Source organism: Geotrypetes seraphini, chromosome 3 (genome assembly GCF_902459505.1).
Source record: "Geotrypetes seraphini chromosome 3, aGeoSer1.1, whole genome shotgun sequence".
Lineage (NCBI taxonomy): Eukaryota > Metazoa > Chordata > Amphibia > Gymnophiona > Dermophiidae > Geotrypetes > Geotrypetes seraphini.
The window spans coordinates 382,345,650-382,358,853 of NC_047086.1; the positions used below are offsets into that span (position 1 = coordinate 382,345,650).

Below are 13,204 nucleotides of genomic sequence, written 5' to 3' on the forward strand. Positions count from 1 at the left end.
CGGTAATGCTCGGGTATGCAAATAGGTTGCTGTTTCTGGTTTGTCTCGTAGGATTGTATAGAGTGAAGTGAGGAAGCAGGTATGTAGGAGCTAGTCCCCAAACCAGCTTGAAACATATGCAAGAGAACTTGAATATGATTCGTGCCTCCATTGGCAGCCAGTGAAGCAGTCTGTAGTAGGGGCTAACATGGTCGCTCTTTTTTAATCCAAATATCAAGCGGACCGCTGTGTTTTGGATAATCCTAAGTTTCCTTACAGTTTTTTTGGATATACCCATATAAACAGATGAACTGGTGAGCAATCCTGAGGCTTTTATACTCTGATTCTAGCAACTGGCTGAGAACTGTCTGCTTCTTTTTGGGGGGAAGAGGGCAGAGGAGCAGAGGGATCATCTGTGTGTCTGGTAGGGGAGGCCTGGCTATTTAAATGAAGGCAAATTGAATTGTTACATGGAGAGAGCAGGAAGGCTGTTTGATTGAGGAAGGGGAGGCAGAGCTGTCTGATTAGTTTGAGGATAAAACTGCATTGGTCACTAATGACAAATTTTGTGGAGGTCTTCCTTCCTAAGTGCCATTGTTTATTTTCACTCAGTTTGTAAGAATGACACACCACCTCTCAAGGGGCCTAATTTATAGAACAGTAGATGCTAATAAGTGCATCTATATCGTTTATCCTGCAACTGTCAGGGGGAACGCATACAAGTGAGCAGAGCATGGGCTTGCTGCCAAGTGATGTGCGCCATTTATAGAATAACAACAATTACATGCATAGCATGAACACGGGCAACTTGGTTGCACCCACTTACACCAGGCATTGACCTGCCGTATGTGAGTGTGTCTAAACTTTGGAATGTCAATTTGGCTTTGCATTAGCATTCTATAACAGCTTAGGCGTGCCCTTAAGCTGTTACCAAATCGGCACTAAGCACGCCCCACTGTGGCACCTAAAAGGAGGTGCCAATTTATAGAATTGCCCCCTTACTAAATTAGGCCCTAAACTGGTCCTTAGCACTCATGCATATCCATTGGAAACTTGCAGGAAGCCAACGTGATTGAGGGTATTAAGGACTAAGCATAGTCAGCCCTGGCCTTTAGAAGCCCAGAAACCGGGAAGTATCATTAAATTATGCAACACTGGAATAACAAAATGCCTTTTATATTGGCAAAAGGACTGTACACAGAACTAGCAGGTGGTTCAGAGCAATTCAATTTGTAAACAATCCTTTCCTTCCAGTTCATTTGGAAGTAGAACAGATGAGCAGATTCCTTCACTTCAGTTTAGACACGTCACAGATGTTCCATATAACAAAGCGGTCCAAGAGTGATTAAAAATGAGGAAAAAAAAAAGCAAGAAATACTGGTTCTGTAGATTCATCCAATGTGGTAAGAGATGGGAAAGCATCCTCTAACAGTAATTGTTTATAGGGTTATGTTGAATGCCAGTTCTCAGAAAGGCAAGTCGATTAGGACTATGTTCTCATAGCCTTGGCATCTTTCTCAGCTCCAACTGGCATGAATACATTGGCCAGTCACATAATGGGCTCAGATATTTTGCCATCATGCTTTCAGGTCAAAAGGGGAGAGGGTTACAAATGAAGTTTTATGCCTCCATTATTGACATTATTGATCTTTAGATCAATTTTTGGGTGGCCACATCGTGAATAACTGAGTATATTACTGAGGGATTGTGCCCTGATGAAACCCCTGTAGGGTGAAACATGTTGGTGACCTTATCCCTCTTGGTTAACCACCCAAGCTAAGAATATGCACTTTACAACTTTATGAAGCAGTTGCTTTTATTTAACTTATTGAATATTTAAAAAATAACCACTGTAGACTTTCAATTACCAAATTAGTGTCCCGATGACGATAGGATGCCTAAAGCCAAATGTTATGAAAGTTATTGAACGTTTGGTGGCACTTCTGAGGGCCTGAAGAATCAATATTCATATAGAAGGTATTTAGGGGAGGTTGAATCGCACCATCCCTTCAATTGTGATTTAGAGTTCATCCTTCTATTGAAATCGCATACTGTAAGCCTAACGCAGGAATCCATTATTGACAGCCACAGGTCCAGTTAAAAATAAACAGCATATTAATGAATTGCTGAGGTGATACACTCCTTCATCAAATATCTCTGCTGAGGCGATACATTCCATCAAATCTCTCCCCAATCTGATCCCGCAAAGTCAAAATCTATTGACACTCCCCATTTCTTATCCCCCCAATCCAATCCCCACTACCCCCCCCCCTTCAATCTAACCCTCCTGGTTCAAACCCTGACCACGGGCATCCTTCCATGTATGTTCTATATACAAGGATATCCTTTAGGGGTTACACCACAAGACTACCACTAGGGATCATTGGCACCAATTTGGATCCTGGCAGTCCTCAGGTGAAAATGGATTGGACTGTTCCCAGTCAGGGCCACTGGACTACCAATGGTGATAAGTATGGAAGGGGGTTTATATTGAGGGGATGGGGAGGGCTTTATATTGAGGGGATGGGGTTTTAGACTTCAGGGGACAGGATCTGAGAATGGGGAAGAGTCAGATGGGTTGGGTGGAATTGAAGATGAGGGATGTTAGGGGGTGTCAAGGGGATGGTGAATCAGAGATTGGACAGGTGTCAGGGTGATCACAGACTGGGGGACATTGGGAAAGGGGGGAGTGCCACTGTAGAACTTTTGACAGAAAGCTTTTTTTAATCGCTCTGGCTGTTTCAACACAAGTTAGAGATTAGCACGAGTCCATGCTAACATTTAATGCTTGGTAAAATCTGTGCTAGCTACTTAATGCAGTTTGGTAAAAGGGTCCCTAAATTATAAAATTAACATGGCAGCAGCAGGCTAGAGCTGGTGCTACTGTGCTATACAACCAATCCTATGGTCCCTTCAATTTCTACTGTGCACTTCCTGTTACAAAGTGGCTGTGTAAATAGAAGGTGAGGTGTCGCAGAATCAGTAGCATTGTATGTGCTGAGGATCCTGCAGCTCATGCTGGCTAAGTACAGGGCAAAACTGGAGACAGAATGCAGGGGAAGAGATGTAGAGAATAGAGAATGACACAGGGAAAAAAATTTGTCCCCATCCCTGTGAGCTTGTCCCCGTCCTGTCCTCACAAGTTCAGTCCCCGCGAGCTCAGTCCCTGTCCCGTCCCCACGAGCTCGATCCCCGTCCCCGCAAACCATCTGATCTCATCCGCACAAACCATCTCCCTTCTGTGTTCCTATTTTCCCCATTTCTAATATCTCCCCTCTGTATCTGTATACTCCCTTCTATGTCTGGCATTGCCCCCCCCTATGTCCATATACCATCCCCATGTATCTCCCCTTTATGTCTCTGTCACTATGCCTCTATGCACGTGATTTTCCCTCTGTTTCTGTTACCTTCCTGTGTCCAGATTTCCCTTCACTTCCTCTTCCACACCAATGTGTCTCTCTCCTCTCCAACCCCATCTATCTTCTTTCCCTCTTTCTTCTCCCCGCTTCCAGCATCTGGCTCATCTGCCTGTCCTCCCCTTTTTCCTGCTGTGGGTTCAATATTTGTCTCCCTTTTACTTCATCCCCTTGGCCCAGTATCTCTTTCCCTTTCACTCCCTCCCTTCCTACTGTGAGGGAACCCGCGCGGTTGCGTCCAACAGCCCTCTCCCGCCCAATTGCCACCGTCCTGTCATCTCCTTCCCTCCCTTCTCCTCAGCTTAAGTGGCGAATTTAATTTTTCTTCTCCCAGCAGCACACTTTCAACAAGTCGCGTGTGGCTGCTTCAGTTGAATCTTCTCCTCTAACGCAACTTCCTGTTTCCGATTGTGTTAGAGGAGAAGATTCAACTGAAGCAGCCGCATGCGACTTGTTGAAAGCGTGCTGCTGGGAGAAGAAAAATGAAATTTGCCACATAAGGTGAGGGGAAGGGAGAAGGCAGGAGAGCGGCGAGCGGTGACCGCGCGCGTTCCCTCACTTCACTGCGGAGACAAGACCATTTACTGCTCCACGGGGCAGTGACTGGCCTTGTCCCCGTGGCAACCACTATTTTTCTCTCCTCATTTCAGCGGGCTACCCGCGGGTAACAGCCACCGTGTCATTCTCTAATAGAGAACAAACAAGAGTGGGGGAAATGTGATAAGAGGAGAGGTTGATGGATGTGGTAGAGTTGGGAGACAGGGGGAGGGTGAAGATGAGAAATATGAAAATACAACATGATATGGAGGAGGAAAAAAAGAGATGGAGCAGAAATGAATGTGGAAGGAAGAGACAGAAGAAGACAAGTACAGAATCACCCAGTTGCAGCTACAACTGAACAGATAGGAAAGCTGAAGTTGGTGGAAACAAGTTGGGGGTCCTCAAAATCTCTGGAAGCTCATAAATGGTTCCCACAGCTAAAATGCTGCAGTAAAGCTAACACTCCCACTCCCATCTTTCTAAACTGAGCCCACTTAAAATTGCACCTAGAATTCATTTCACAATCCAAAGCACCAATAAATCCCTATTTTTCTCACACCCTTCATGTACATTGTCTGAAAAATAAACATGTAAAATTCTATTTAAAAATCACCTAAGATCAAAAGCCCTATCTATAAATAAATACTGCTAGCAAAAAGATTTATTCATGTAGCTTTTGGCTGAATACTATTTTAAGATAGAGAATTTGTATCCCAGGCCTCCCTTACCGCATCCTTGCTTCACCATGGCTACAGCTCCTTAGAAAGTAACTTTTATACTGATGCTCTTTGGTAAATCAGTAGGGACTGCTAGAAAAGCAATCAGGCTGTTAGTTTCTCTCAATACCACTTTGCTGCTTGAAACAAGCCATTCTATCTGTCAAAATTCAAGTTTACAGTATTTTGACATGCCACAGGGTCCTGACACCTTGATTGTAAACTCTGGCGATCTTGGACCACTCTCCAGAGTCAACAGCAGTAGTATTAGTGTAATACTGTCAGTGGCGTAGCAAAGGTAGGAAGCATCTGAGGCTGTGCCTTCCCCCTTCCCATCGACTCCATACTCGCACTCTCCCTCCCACCATATCTCTAAATTTTCACCAGCGCGAGTGGCTTCTGCAGCATGCTTCTCGTGTCAGCGTTGGATTTCCCTCTGATGTCACTTCCTGGCCCTGTGACCCGGAAGTGATTCAGAAGGGAACCAAGCTGACGCAAGAAACAGGCAGACGTTGCTCGTGCTAGCGAATATCTACAGCGGTATGGGGTGGGGGGAGGGGAGGCACGAGCGTGATGGGGCAGAGAGGTGCCACTGCCCCCACTGACACGGTGCCCGGAGCAGTCTGCCCCTCCCCCACCCCTCCTTACTACCCCAGAGAATACTATAGCGTTCCCAAATCTAGCCACCCTAAGCAACGGGATCTTGAGTCAGGAATCAAGCCAGAATGCATAGCAACAATGTACGGGGAGCAAAGAAATGCAATCGCAGAAAGGTCGTTAATGCTAGCTCTAAGAGCATGGTGCAGAGAACACCAGGTCTTTAATCAATTCCATCTACATACTGTAGATGCTCAACATAAGGCCAAGCTGATCATAAAGTACCCCGGGACATTTAGCAACACCAGATACTCCAGAAATGTGACCATCTTCTGAAAGAATGCTGAGATTACAGAAAGCCTCTGCAGATAGGTGAACATTACTTTGTTGGGAAATTTGGTGTCTTATTGTGATTATTAATAAATTTTGTTTTAATTTCATTTAAAATAAAGTTAAAATTGCTTATTAGTTTTTTGAAAAAAACTCTACATCCTTTTGTGCTATTTTGCATATAACCAAAGGACAGGAGGCAGCAAACTGCACCAAATCATGAAGAACTGCAAAAAGGAGCAAAGAAGACTAGACCTTCAAGTCCATTTTGAGTTTTTACTCTGCATGGTTGCTATTAAAGTGACTTTTCAAGTTTGAAGGTCTGGTCTCAGAATGGGTTACAAAAGGACATTCACAGTGTAGGAGGAGGACATGAAGTTGAAGACAGAGACTACACAGAGCAAAAGTATTAAAAAAAGGAAGAGGAGATACTGATAGAAGCATGCAAGGAGACAGTTTCCTAACTACTTAGAGGTGAGAGGATGCAGATAGAAGCTTTCAAAGGGGTCAGTATCTTTCGTAAAAAGAAAGGTCTTTGTTGCTCTCTGAAAGGCCATTAGAGGCAGTAATGTGAAAATACCACTAGGGACACTATTTTGGAGATGGTGCTGCTTGTTCTGGGATTGGCAGCATGAAATGTTGCTACTATTTGGGCTTCTGCCAGGTACTTGGGACCTGGATTGGACACTGTTCAAAACAGGATACTGGGCTTGATGACCTTCGGTCTGTCCCAGTACGGCAATTCTTATGAGAGCTAAGAATAGGACAATCAAGCCATTGTGACATCACTGGTGAGGTTGGCTCTTAGGCATTGGTGGAATGAGGCTTTATGACATCACAATCTGAGCTCTGGAATGTTGCTACTATTTGGGCTTCTGCCAGGTACTTGTGACCTGGATTGGCCACTGTAGAAACAGGATACCTTTGGTCTAACCCAGCATGGTGGTTTTTATGTTCAAAATCAAGAAAGATCACTATATTAGTAAAAGTATTACAGCCCCTGTTAACTAAAACTAATAGGAAACAACACTATGTTTTTCAAATTCTACAGCAGGGCTGCCCAAGTCCGGTCCTCGAGATCTACTGGCAGGCCAGGTTTTCAGGATATCCACAATGAATATGCATGAGAGAGAGATTTGCCTGTACTGCCTTCTTGGTATGCAAATCTCTCTCATATGCATATTCGTTGTGGATATCCTGAAAACTTGGCCTGCCAGTAGATCTCGAGGACCGGACTTGGGCAGCCCTGTTCTACAGATTCACTGAACATATTCAGTTTGCAGGTAGAAGAAAGAAGGGAGGCATCAAGAAAACTTGGTAGCAGCCATCATAGTGTTCTAGGGATTGGGATACAAATGTCTATTGACAGATGCCATAGTTGACTAAATTAAGGAGAACCATGAAGGTTTGCAACCCAGATTGTGCTCTGTGACTCCAGGGCTGCAGGTGGACTGCCAGCTGGAATTCCCTTGCCAGTGCTGGGTTTAGCAGGAATCCTATCAGCAGCACTATAAATTCTACTGGGGCCTCCACTGTGGGAAAGGCATCAGCTAATTCATGAAATAGGATTATATCCGACATTTTAAAGAAATGTGTATGACTGTGCATGCTACAATGATGAAGCAATGGAAAAATCCTGCTATAGGATAAATAACGCATCCTAAAATAGTGTTCTTTAACCGCCGGTCGGTGGACCGGTGCCGGTCCGCAGAAATTTCGTGCTGGTCCACAGGACCGGCGCGTGCATCGGGCCCCAGACAATGCTCTTCAGCTGCTGGTCCACGGTGTGATCGATGCAGCGTTGTCTTCGGGCCGGCTCCCTCTTCCTCAGTGCTGCAGTGCACAAAGCCGTGGCCAGAGGCTCCTATGCGCATCCTACGCATGAACCAGAAGCCTTCTCTCTGACGTCACAACATCAGAGGAAAGGCTTCCAAATGAGGCGCGGGACAAGCGAGGAGCCGCTGCCCATGGCTTTGTGCACTGCAGCACTGAGGAAGAGGGAGCCAACCCGAAGATAACTCCAGGGGGGCAGGCTAGAAGGCAAGGCACAGCATGGAGGGAGGGAGACAACAACGGTAGGGGGAATGATTTTATTTTTAAATTTAGTGATTGATTTACATCTGCTGTCTGTTCAGGAAGAAATGCATTTGTTTCTTTTCCTCTGGGGTTGTTCTGCATGCAGAGTCTTGCATCTTAGGGTTTGTTTGCATATATTACTTTTAGCTTTTGGTCCCTTATTTGCATAGGGGTTATCTGTGTTCTGATAGGAATGAATATTGAGAAGCATACAGTGTCCTTTGTGTAGTTTAATTTTGTGGTTAACCATTATGTGATGTTAATACGATTATATTGTGTGTGTGTGTGTATATATATGAAAAATGAATGGAAAAAATGGTGTTACATTTAGTAGTATTATGGGGCGGGGTCTGGGGCGGAGATTGGGTGGAGATGGGCAGGGTCTGGCCCAAGACTTAGCCCAGTGTTCTTCAACTGCTGGTTCACAGACCGGTGCCGGTCCACAAAATAATTATTTTATTTCCACCGGTCCATAGGTTGAAGAACACTGTCCTAAAACACTATCAAAATGTTGCTTTATGTTGTGAAAAAAAAATCTCGACAATAATCTCCACTCCCAAAGGAACTTCATTGATTTGCAAATCCTGTACTGACCAGAGAAGTTTGCCAGTTTGGAGAGGGTGGAGGATTAGCATACATAAAGCATCCTTGGTGGCCAAGTATTTCTGTCTGCCTACAGGCTTTAGCATCAGAGGGTGCTATTCAGGCTTTCATTTGGAGCCTGTTATAATGAGCATGCCAAACAATATGAATGTTTTGCAATGACTAGGCCATTCATTTAACAGAAAAGGCCAGGCTGTTAACCTGGAGAACTTCACAAAGAAATGCTTCTTCCCTATTACTCAAAAGCACTAGGTTTGAGGACAAAAATATTCAAAATCTTTTGTTAACCCAAAAAAAACAAACCAGTTTGTATTGTTGCAACAGATACAAGCATAGTACTCACATAATAGCTACATATGGAACTAAAAGGTAAAAAAGAAAGTAGAGTTGTTTTTTTCTTTTTAAACAAAAGCACAGTTGCTATATCTATAAATCATTACACGGCTGGTTAAGAAAACACTCGTAGTTGTTTTTTATGGTTATTAGAAAAAGTTGAAGAGTTGGATTTTAGCAACAACCCAAGGAGCCCAATCACTAAAGTATGTTGAGATTGCATTAAGAGTGATTTAATGCAGCTGGTAATGCTAGCCCAATTGCCCTCAGACCACCAAAAAAGGGCCCTCCATAGCCTGACATTTTACCTTCCTTGACTCATAGTGAGTAAAGTACATATGGCAACTTGGTGAACCCTCTCCTTCCCTCTAGCCCAGCGGGTCTCAAACTCGCGGCACGCCAGGTACTATTTTGAGGCCCTCGGTCTGTTCGCAATTGTCCATTCCACAAGTGTCCAGCGATCGCATATGGCGATTGCTGTAACCACACGCAAGCGTTTTCCTGCATCTGTACGCGATTGTGAGGTGGCGTCCAATCGCGGGCAGACGCAGGAAAGTGCTTGCATGAGGTTACAGCAGTCAGTAATGGTTGGAGGCAATGGTTGGAGGCAGTGCAGCTTGTGCGTGTGTCCGGTGCTGGAGGAGGTGAGAGCTGAAGGCGGTTGCGGACGCCTGTTATAACTGTTATAATCTTTTGTTAATTCAAAGGAAAAGGAAAAATGTTAAACTTTAACTCTGAGGGCTGCAGAAAAAATAGTTAATGTCTTATTAAAGAAATGACTATTTTGCATGAGGTAAAACTCTTCATAGTTTATAAATCTTTTCTTTAACAGTTAAAGGAAAGTTTTATAAACTATAAAGAGTTTTACCTCATGCAAAATTGTCATTTCTTTAATAAGACATTAACTATTTTTTTCTGTGGCCCTCCAAGTACCTACAAATCCAAAATGTGGCCCTGCAAAGGGTTTGAGTTTAAGACCCTGGCGATATCCTCCCAAAGTACTGAGAAAGGGTCTGCAGCCAGGCCTACGTTTGGTGCAATGGAGGAACTATCTTCATTTTCAGAAAGAGACTTGTAGGAGGAAAGAGTAAATGGTTTCTGCTCCCAAGCAGTGGCGTAGATCTTCACTAGCGTGAGCAACTTCTCCTGCCTGTTGCTCGCCCAGGCTGATTCCCCTCTGAATCACTTCTGGGTCACAGGGCCAAGAAGTGACGTCAAAGGGAAATCCAACACTGGTGTGAGGAGCATGCTGGAGAAGCCACTTGCGTTGGCGAAGATTTAGAGGTTCAAGGGGAAAGGGAAAGCGTAAGTGTGGAGTGGGGGCAGGAAGGAGCAGGAGAGGGGCGTCACCTACCCTTACTACGCCACTGCAGGTCTTTTCTTTGCCATTGGATGGGGCAGGCTGGAGAGGGAGACCTGAAAGAGGTCTGGGGAGATGAAAAATGTTGCTACTTTATAGCTTTTACTTTTGTGGTGGAGGGATGTGAGAGCTTTAGGATCCTCTTCTCAGGTCTTTAGGGGGGCAGGGTAGCTGGGGGAAGTTGTCAGGTTCTGCTAAACCTTTTATTTATAAGAGAGAAGGGAGTTAAAGGGTAAACTGGAAAGGGTGGTTGATCGCTGGAATAGTCTTCCACTTCAGGTTATTGAGGCCAGCAGCATGCCTGATTTTAAGGCCAAATGGGATAGACACGTGGGATCTATTCACAGAGAAAGGTAGGGGAGGGTCATTGGGGTGGGCAGACTAGATGGGCCGTGGCCCTTATCTGCCGTTTATTTCTATGTCTCTAAAGATGGTCCTTTATGCAAATGAGGCTGGGGGGACACTGCCACTGGCTGCCCAGATTAAAAGAAATCTGGCCGGGAAAAGTTCTTCAGATGGCGGACTTGGATATCCTCATCCATTCACTGGTGCAGGAGTGAGGGGATGAAAATTAAAATATTGTGCCCATCCACTCTGGGCTCAGGCCCACCCTAATTCAGCCATCTGGCTATGTCACCAGTGAATGGTATTGTATGTATATTTGTGTTATTTTGTATTGTAGGGATCTATGGGGGCTGGGGGAGTATAGCAGGGAGTATTCAAGTTGGGGGGAGTGACACAGGAAATGAGGAAAACTTCTTTGAGGCTGCTTTCAACTCCTAATTCCCACTCAATGCAAGAAACCTTTGTCCATCCTACCATTCTCTCTGCAAGAAACTCCCCCAACCCCTATATGTCTTGTGTGTCTCGATTGTAAGCTCTTCTGAGCAGGCACCTATTATACATTAGATGTACATGTACAGCGCTGTGTATGCCTTTCAGATCTGAAGAAATATAAGTAGCAGCAGTAGAGGGGGTATAAAAACCAGAATATCAAATAAAAGATGAAATCAAGTGTCTGGAAAACAGCAAATAGGTAAAAACAGAGAACTGGAAAATGAGAAGCTAGATCCTGCTACCCATTCCTATTTTCTAGCCTTGTAGCTATTTCTAGGAACATGGTTTAATCTTGGGACAAGTACATTGGATTTCTAAGGGAAAGGAGGGGTTGGCAGATGGCATGATTAGACAGACTAAAAAGGCCATATAATATTTATCTGCCTTCATGGAAAGGGGTCACGAGTGGCATCCCGCAGGGGTCAGTACTGGGACCGCTGCTGTTCAATATATTCATAAATAACCCGGAGTCAGGGACAAAGTGTGAAGTTATAAAATTCACGGACGACACGAAACTCTCCAGTAGGGCTAAAACTGTGGAGGAATGCAAAGAACTACAAAGGAACCTGAACATACTGAGTGGGCAAACAAATGGCAGATGAGCTTCAATGTAGAAAAATGTAAAGTCTTGCACATAGGGAAAGGAAACCCGATGTATAACTACATGATGGGGGGAGGGGATGGAGCTGGCAAAGGCAATTTGGGAGAAGGCAAATTGGAAAAGGACTTGGGGGTTTTAGTGGATAACACAATGAAGGCGGCGGCACAATGCGCAGCGGCCTCAAAGAAGGCGAATAGAATGCTGGGCATTATCAAAAAAGGTATCACTACCAGAATGAAGGAAGTTATCCTGCCACTGTATCGGGCAATGGTGCGCCCGCATCTAGAGTACTGCGTTCAATACTGGTCGCCGTACCTTAAGAAGGATATGGCGATACTTGAGAGGGTCCAGAGAAGAGCAACAAGGATGATAAAAGGCATGGAAAACCTTTCATATGCTGAAAGGCTAGAGAAGCTGGAGCTCTTTTCCCTGGAAAAGCGGAGACTTAGAGGGGACATGATAGAAACTTATAAGATCATGAAGGGTATGGAGAAGGTGGAGAGGGACAGATTCTTCAGACTAGCGGGGGAAACAAAACAAGAAGGCATTCGCAAAAATTGAAAGGAGACAGATTCAGAACAAATGCTAGGAAGTTCTTCTTCACTCAGAGGGTGGTGGACACCTGGAATGCGCTTCCAGAGGAGGAGGTAGGGCAGAGTACGATTTTGGGTATCAAAATGGGATTGGATGATTTCCTGAAGGAAAAGGGGATTGAAGGGTATAGTTAGAGCAGTGGTTCCCAACCCTGTCCTGGAGGAACACCAGGCCAATTGGGTTTTCAGGCTAGCCCTAATGAATATGCATGAAGCAAATTTGCATGCCTATCACTTCCATCATATGCAAATCTCTCTCATGCATATTCATTAGGGCTAGCCTGAAAACCCGATTGGCCTGGTGTTCCTCCAGGACAGGGTTGGGAATCACTGAGTTAGAGGGTTACTATACAGAATATTAAATGATTAGGGAATAGAATGTTTTAGGTATAAGATCACTTACAGGTCGTGAACCTGTGGGTGCCGCTGCGGGAGCAGACTGTTGGGCATGATCGACCCATGGTCAGACTTGGCAGAAGCCATGCTTATGTTCTTATTTATTAATGTTGATTTACTCCCCGGGATTCTAAACCAAACTACTTCACAGTTTATGATAAGGCACGCTGGGTCATTATGTGTGAATTCCTAGGAGGTTTCCCCAATATCAAATCCCCATCCTATTTTGTAGTACACTTCTCCCTCTGTATTCGCGGTTTCAGGGAGGAAGAGATGGAAGGGGGGGAAGCAGACAGTTTCTAGAAGGGGTATAGAAAGTGGGCAGATGCCATATGGAAGGGGCAGAGAGTAGATGGAAGGAAGAGTGATAAGAAGATGAGGAAAGCAGAAACCAGAGATGACAAAGGTAGAAAAAATGTTCTATTTATTTTATTTATTTATTTTGCTTTAGGACAGGGGTGTCCAATGTCGGTCCTCGAGGGCCGCAATCCAGTCGGGTTTTCAGGATTTCCCCAATGAATATGTATGAGATCTATTAGCATACAATGAAATCAGTGCATGCAAATAGATCTCATGCATATTCATTGGGGAAATCCTGAAAACCCGACTGGATTGCGGCCCTCAAGGACTGACATTGGACACCCCTGCTTTAGGATAAAGTAGTATTGTAAGTGTGTTGTTGAATGTTTATAAATAGAAAATGGAAACAAGGTGATCCTTTTATTGGACTAATTTTAATACATTTTTGTCTAACTTTCAGAGACCAAAACCTCCTTCCTCAGGTCAGGACAGGATACCATAACAGCAGCATACATTATTGACATAAG

The 13,204-nt window shown here is 44.5% G+C and overlaps 1 protein-coding gene across 2 annotated transcripts in view; it reads right to left on the reverse strand.

Annotated features, from left to right (window-relative positions):
- The window catches only part of TTC7A (tetratricopeptide repeat domain 7A), a 351,234-nt gene that overhangs the window by 127,996 nt on the left and 210,034 nt on the right, over positions 1-13,204 (reverse strand). The window lies entirely within an intron of this gene.